Genomic DNA, 7,244 nt, shown 5'->3' on the forward strand with positions numbered 1-7,244 from the left:
ATGTTCCCTCTCTATCTCTGTTTCTGTCAGTCTGTCTCTCTGTCTCTCTCTCTCTTTCTCTCCCTCCCTCTTCTCTCTCCTCTCTCTCCCTCTCTCTCCCCCCTCTCCCTCACTCCCTCTCTCCTCTCTCTCCCCCTCTTTCTTTCCCTCCCCCTTTTCTCTTCTCACTCTCTCATGTTCCCTCTCTATCTCTGTCTCTGTCTCTCTCTGTCTCTCCGTCTCTGTCTCTGTCTCCCTCTCCCTCCGTCTTGGCCCTCCAGTTGACCAGTCTCCTTTTAGCTTCGTAGGCATATGCAGGTCTGCACTTCTGTGGAAAGAGCATAGACTGACGTTAGAGAACTTTTCAATACTATTAAGTAAAGATGGATCGCCATTCTGCATGGGTGGAAGGGATTTCTATGCATGGAAATTCCCTATGCAGATAAAATCCTGGGTCTAGAGCAAGGATTCTTAACTTGGGATCCATGAATGTTTTTTAAAGTATATTTTGATAACTATATATAGTATTATCATTTGTAGCAGCTATAGATAGTCACACAGTTTAAAGCCAGCTCAGTGGTGCAGTGGCTAGAGTGCCAGCTTTGGAGTCAAGTGGACTTGAGTTCAAATATGATCTCAGATGCTAGCTGAGTGACCTGGACAAGTCATTTAACCCTGTTTGCCTCAGTTTCCTTATCTGTAAAATTGAGCTGGAGAAAGAAATGACAAAACCACTCTAGGATCTTTGCCAAGAAAACCCCAGATAGGGTCATGGAGAGTCAAACATGACTGAAACCACTCAACAACAATGATAGTTTATGCAATTTAAAATCATGAGAAGGGGCTTTACCATTTGGTAAAGGGATTTGACTTTACCTATGGACCTTACCCATAGGGTTTACCAAACTGAGCCAAAGAGTCCAGGACACAAAAAGGTGAAGAACCTTTCCTCCAGGCAGTTCCTCTACACCCTCCCCACCAAAAATCCCCAAAACACAATTCATGGTTTTCAGACATTTTGCACAGGAGGCAGTAAGGTACCATTGGGCGCTGGTGCTGGAGTCAGAGAATCTGGGTTCAAATCTTCCCTTAACACTCCCTGTGTGATCTTGGGCATTACACTGAGCCTCCCCAGAAAGGTCTGAGCTTCCTCTTCAGTGATGTGGTGAGGTCAGTCCAGTGGCCCCTGAGGGCCTTTTCTCTCCAGCTGGACAGTCTCCTGAATACCTGAGCTAAACTTCTGCCCAGGAAGTGGGATTAGCTTTCTAATTCAGCTTCCAGGAGTCTCCTGGTGAGTTCCCAAATACCCACTTCATTTCCCCTTGGTGAGAGTGAGTACCACGTGTTCAGCTAGAGTCTTGAGTTAGGGCTACAGAGTATTGAGGGGAGGGGTGGAGAGACGTAGAAACACCAGAGACCCGTTTGGAAATGCAGAATCAATTCTCTTTTCCAAAGGCCCAACCTACATGCTAGCATCTTGCACCAAAGTAACTTCAAGTGAAACCACATTTTGGTAGAGGAAAAATGGTTGGAATTGGATCTTTGTGACTAATGATTTCAATCCATTTTCATAGAATTGAATTTGTTTTACTATAGAAGCCTTTCCACACATTTTAGAGAAGAGTGTCTCTGTTTCTATATCACCCTTCAGAGGTGTGGGCGAGTGGACTTGGGACCTTCTCATCCTCACCTATGCCACCATATCTGCCCTCCATGCCCTGGTACATGAGAGTAGCAGGAGGAAGAGTATCTCGGAGGGAGGGTAGTGACCCACAGACTGAACAGTCAGTTCTTGAATTGAGGGTGATCCCAAGCATATGGTTCCCTTTGCTATGAGGGACATCCAAAGAGCCAGTTGCCTCCACCAGTGCAAATTGACAGCTGGTCACCCATATTGTGTACCACCAGGTCCAGTGCTAAGCACTTTATCTTGCTTGATCCTTATAATAAACCTGTGAGGGAGATGGAAGGAATTAATAGATGAGGAAACAGAGGCAGATAAACGTTAAATGACTTGCCTAGAGTCGCACAGCTAATGTCTATGGTTGGATTTGAACTTAAGCCTTCCTCTGTCCAGGTGCAATGGAGTCGCTATGCCACCAGCTGCGTCAAATTATAGTTTTAGAACCAACACCAAGACATTGGGTCATCTGTCCAGGGTCACACAATTAGTATATGGCAGAGAGGAATTTGGACCCAGATCTGGTGGACTTGGAGACCACGATGACAAGCTGTCTCCCTGAATCACTGGTATTATTAATAGTAATAGTTATTACTAATACATTATTATTATGGTAATAATAACAGCAAGGACATCAGTTCAGTCAAAAATCAGTATTTGCATTTGCTACCTGGGTGCTTTTGGACAAGTCAGCTAGCCTCTTTGAGCCTCAGTCTCCTCCTCTGTAAAACTATAGAGTGATGGCCTCTGAGGCCCCTTGTGGCTCGAGGACTCTGATCTGATAAGCTCGACCCTGATTCTGTAAGTGGAAGGACTGGGGAGACAGGGAAGCCTTGGGGTTAGCGCTGATCCCCAGCTCCCAATTGTTATTTTTCATTGAGGCAAAGCCGGGAAGATGGAAGGGTGTGGACTGGGCCCACGTGGGGGCGACACAATGACAGCATTGTTTGGGGGCCGTGGGGAAGGCCAAAGCTGCTGACGATTCTGCTGCCCATTCAGGACTTGCTCCTCCCTGAGCTCTGAAAAGATGGCATTCCTTTGGAGTGTCCCTGCTCTGATGGCCGGCAGAGCGGCCTGCGTGTAGATTGCAGAATGTACAGAAGACTGTTTGTGCGGCCGGCACTGGTTGTGAGACATGTTTCTTCAGTCAAGGCGCCTGCTGGGTACTGGCCTCTGGCTCCTAGAGGTCAAAATCTCAAAGACAGTGAATTTAACGTAAAGCCTTGTTCTTAAGTGTTCCCCTGGCAGCCCTTGAGTTTTAAGAACATCCCCCTCCCCACTCTCAGCATTTTCTGGAATGCTTCATTTATTACAAAGATTGGTGCCCTGGAAAAGAAAATATTCCAAGAAGACAGACTCTCCAGCGACACCCTCCCCCACCTCCCCGACCCCCCCCCCCCATACACACACGCCTCTCTCTCTAAGGAGGCTTTTTTTAATGCACACACAAAAAAATTCCCCTGAATTGGCAGAAACCCTGAACTAGAAAATGTGAAATGGACTTCCTGGGTTCTGGGAGCTTTAAAAATAATGAGCTGGAGAAAACTTCTTGAGTTATGTCAGGAAAGGGAATCTTTGGGGTTTCGAAAGGCCCTATTTTTAAAAACTCAGATAAGCCAGAAGGCTCAAGCTGTGATTGTGTGTCCCTTTATATGTCTGAGTCTGAGAACAGAAGCAGACCACATCCACACCAGCCTTCAGCATGGTGAAGACAAGACCCTTCCCTATTAGGCTGTGGGTCTCTCTTCCTTCTCTTGTTCTGAATACTATTTCCTTATTTACTCAGAGTGATGGGATTATTTGAAGTTAGTTCGGGCCAGCTGGTGATTTAGAAAGTTGCCCTGTGCCTACTTACTAAAATGAGGGAATCGGATTTAGTTGTGATAAGCACATGTGATAAATTTCAGCAAAATGGGCACTTCAAAGGTCCCCCATGCCCCACCCACCCAGACATATTCTCTAGTGGACAGGAAGAAAGGTCCCCTATATACCCCAATATACATATCAACCCCATTTGTGGTAGCAGAAATCCCCGAAAACCAACCAGTCAGCCAACAAGGACCTACTGCATCCATGGCAGTCACCAGGCGAAGTTCTGGGCTACTAGGATGAAAATGACATATTACCTACCCTCAAGGAGCTTATATTTTAATGGAGGACATAATGAATTATAAGATATCCACATAATATATGTGTATCTCTATACACATATATACAATACACACAAGCACATATATGGATATAGACAAAATATTTGCAAAATGAGTACGATAATTAGGCAGTTGAGTCACTAGCATTGGGGAAATGCTTTGTATATGATCTGGACCCCTTTGACAGTCTGGGGGAGCTTATGGATCCCTTCTCAGAATCATCTTTTCAAATGCAACCAAGTAAGAGGACTAAATTTGGAGTCAGCAAATTGTGAGTTCAAATCCTGCTTCAGACATTTATCATGTGACCCTGAGCAAGCTACCCTCAGCCTCAGGCTCCACATCTGTAAAAAGGGCAAGATAAGAATGGCATCTTTCTCCCAAGATTGTGAGAATTGAATGAGATGATATATTACGGGAACTTTTCAAACCTTAAAGATATAAATGCTAGTTATTATCATTGTTACTACTTTATTTTCATATTCATTTTATTTATTATTTCATAAAAGTCATAGAATTACAAAGGAAACCAATTATTTTGAAAGTAATGAATCTATACATATATACACAAACTCACAGTATATGTATTATACACATACACACATATTTTGAAGGTAATGGACCTCAGTTTAAGAACCCCTGTTATAGAAGGTTTTCCTTAAATTGGGCTTTAAAGGACATTCGGAAATCTAAAAGATGGGAGATCTAAGAGAAGGGAATTTCAGGCATGGGGAATAAATGGCACTAAAAGCAGATAATAAAGCTGACCTCCCTCCATGTTGTAGAAAGTAGGAGGCTGAGAAAGCCAGGACCACAGAGGGTTATAATACATGCTGATAGACCCAGCTGGTCAGGCTGCATTTGGCTGGTTGTCTTTGTCACAAGGTACTATGGGAGATATGATAAAAGGGAAAACAGTGATGATGATGATGATGATGATGATGATGATGATGATGATGATGATGATGATTTTTTTAAATGTGTCCATAAATTTTTTTTTTAATTATTAGAGTTTTCTTGGTGTTTCTTCCTCTTTCTTTGAATTAAACCACAACAGTGGTTTTCAGTTGTTTGGTTTGGGCAAATCTGAGATCTGGTCAGTGAACTGTGAGCACTGTCAGCTCCAGGATGGAAATTAGGGGAGGCCTATTGGTGGTACGAGACAGGCCTGAAAACCCTACTCAATCGAGAATGCCGGTCCTATCCTCTAATTGGAATTTCAACATAAACTTCTGTATTAGATTACATTTTGGCCTTTAATGGAGATAAAAAGAAAGTCTCTATAAGCACCAAAATATTTGCATGGTAGCAATGGGCAACAGACCTCCCTGGAGGTCCCCTCCCCAGTGTGGGTCCCATTGCCTTCAGCCTAGAGCAGTGGTCCCCAGCACTTTCCAGTAGAAGATATATTTTTATCATCTCTGAAATCTACCAAACACCCGGCATAGTATGAGATGTGCTCAAAGTCCTTGTTGATTAAGGAAACAAAGGATGACAAAAGCTACTGTGACTTCAGGAAGGATTTTAAGCTAATTTGTATTGTTAGTCAAAATAATATTTGAAAAATCACAGTAATGATGGCTGATGTTTCTAAGGTGCTTTTATGTTTGTACAATTCTTTGCTTGTATGATTTCCTTTGATCCTCTCGACAACTTTGTGTTTGTTGTGAAATTCTCTATTTATAATGAAACTGAGATTGTGACTTGCCCAAGGTCCCACTGAGGCAGAATTCAAATGCAGGTCTTCCCAAAATTAGCTTTCTGTACTGCTGCATCTTCTTGTCCAGCCCTAGGTGTCATTTCCAAGGTATAGGGAGGGATATAGGAGGGGAAAGGGGAGCCCCTGACTGGCTGCTTCCTTCTTTCTCATCCTTCTAGTCAGCAACACAGGAAAGAGACTAAAGAACACTGGATTGTGGTCAGAGAACTTGAGGGGAAACTTTGTGACCTTGACCAAGTCACTTGCTCCTTCTAAGCCTCAATTTCCCTGTCTGCAAAATGAGAAAGGTGAACTAGATACCTAAACTCCCATCTAATTCCAATCTTTATGGAGCATTTTTGGATTTTATCTTCTTTTGGGGGATAATTAAATTTTTAAAAATCTGTAAATAAAACTGTCCTATGTACTTATACCTACTTATTATGAATTGTAAAGAACAATCCACAGAACGAATGAAAAATATAGCATAAAGTCTTTTATGATGGTTATAGACATCTGTTAGTGATTGCTGTTTGAGCTGTAACCTCAAGTGTAGCCACATTTCTTACTCTCCTAATCCTACAACAACTATGGCCTCCTTTTGACCTCTTTCTTTCCCTATTCCTTGCTTTTTTTTTTCCTTACTGGATCTTTCTATCTCTTTCTTTCCTTTTTAAAAAAAATACATTTTATGGCCTCTTGTTTTTACATAAGTCAATCCCAGATGTAACCCCATTCCCAGCTTTTCAAATTGAATTCTCACTTTAAAAAAAGTTAATAAAAAACAACTTATATAATGACTGTATCTCATAGTGTATACAGTGTAGCACAAGGTAGTCTCCCTCTCTCTCTCTCTCTCTCTCCCTCTCTCTCTCTCTCTGTCTCTGTCTCTCTCTCTCTCTCTCTCTCTCTCTCTCTCTCTGTCTCTGTCTCTCTGTCTCTCTCTCTGTCTCTGTCTCTCTCTCTGTCTCTCTCTCTCTGTCTCTGTCTCTCTGTCTCTCTCTTTCTCTTTCATGTTTCAACTTGTTTTTTTAGTGTTCTTTTCCTTATTTCAGTCATTGTTTATCTTGTCCTTTTGTTTCTGCTTCTTACATTGTATATCACTTAATGCAAATCTTCCTATGTTTCTCTAAATTCCTGACCTTCAGCATTTATTATTTAACAATAATAGTCTATTACCTTTAGATGCCAGCTGCTTGTCTGGTTGTTCACCCATCCATGAGCCCCTTTTCGTTTCCAGAGCTTTACCACCATCGAAAGTGCTGTTATGAATATTTCTGTTACATATTTGACCTTTTTTTTCCTCCTCCTTTGAACCTCCTTGGGATCTATGCCTAGTGATGGGGTCACTGGGTAAAGGGCATAAAACTTCTTAGTCATTTTCCTCACCTTATTCCAAATTGTTTTCCAAAAAAGTTTGGACTCTTTCACAGCCCTTTTAATACTGTATTAATGTTCTCACTCCCTTTCTCCATCTGTCTCTCACACAGCCCCTCCTTGCTCTTTTGTCTGCTGCTACCTCCCTCATCTTGCTGGGAAAGGGATAAGTGTTGTGCCCAAGGAAGTGGTTTCAACCACTTCTTTTCTCCCAGTGGTTTCCAAACTTTATGGGATGTTGCCCTTTATTTTACAATTTTTTTGGAAAGTCTTCTCCTTCCACATTTATCATAAAACAATCTGCCCAAATAATTTTCTTAGCTTGTATTTTATTCAGATTAATTTAAGATTTTAACAT

General features: G+C 42.1%; 1 protein-coding gene across 10 annotated transcripts in view; it reads left to right on the forward strand.

Moving 5' to 3' along the window:
- Positions 1 to 7,244, forward strand: part of RARB (retinoic acid receptor beta) — an 802,273-nt gene that overhangs the window by 681,992 nt on the left and 113,037 nt on the right. The gene's annotated exons all lie outside the window — the stretch shown is intronic.

The sequence above is a fragment of the Petaurus breviceps genome, unplaced genomic scaffold (genome assembly GCF_028583685.1).
Source record: "Petaurus breviceps papuanus isolate PSGF00001 unplaced genomic scaffold, PetGlider_PUasm1.0 185, whole genome shotgun sequence".
Classification (NCBI taxonomy): domain Eukaryota; kingdom Metazoa; phylum Chordata; class Mammalia; order Diprotodontia; family Petauridae; genus Petaurus; species Petaurus breviceps.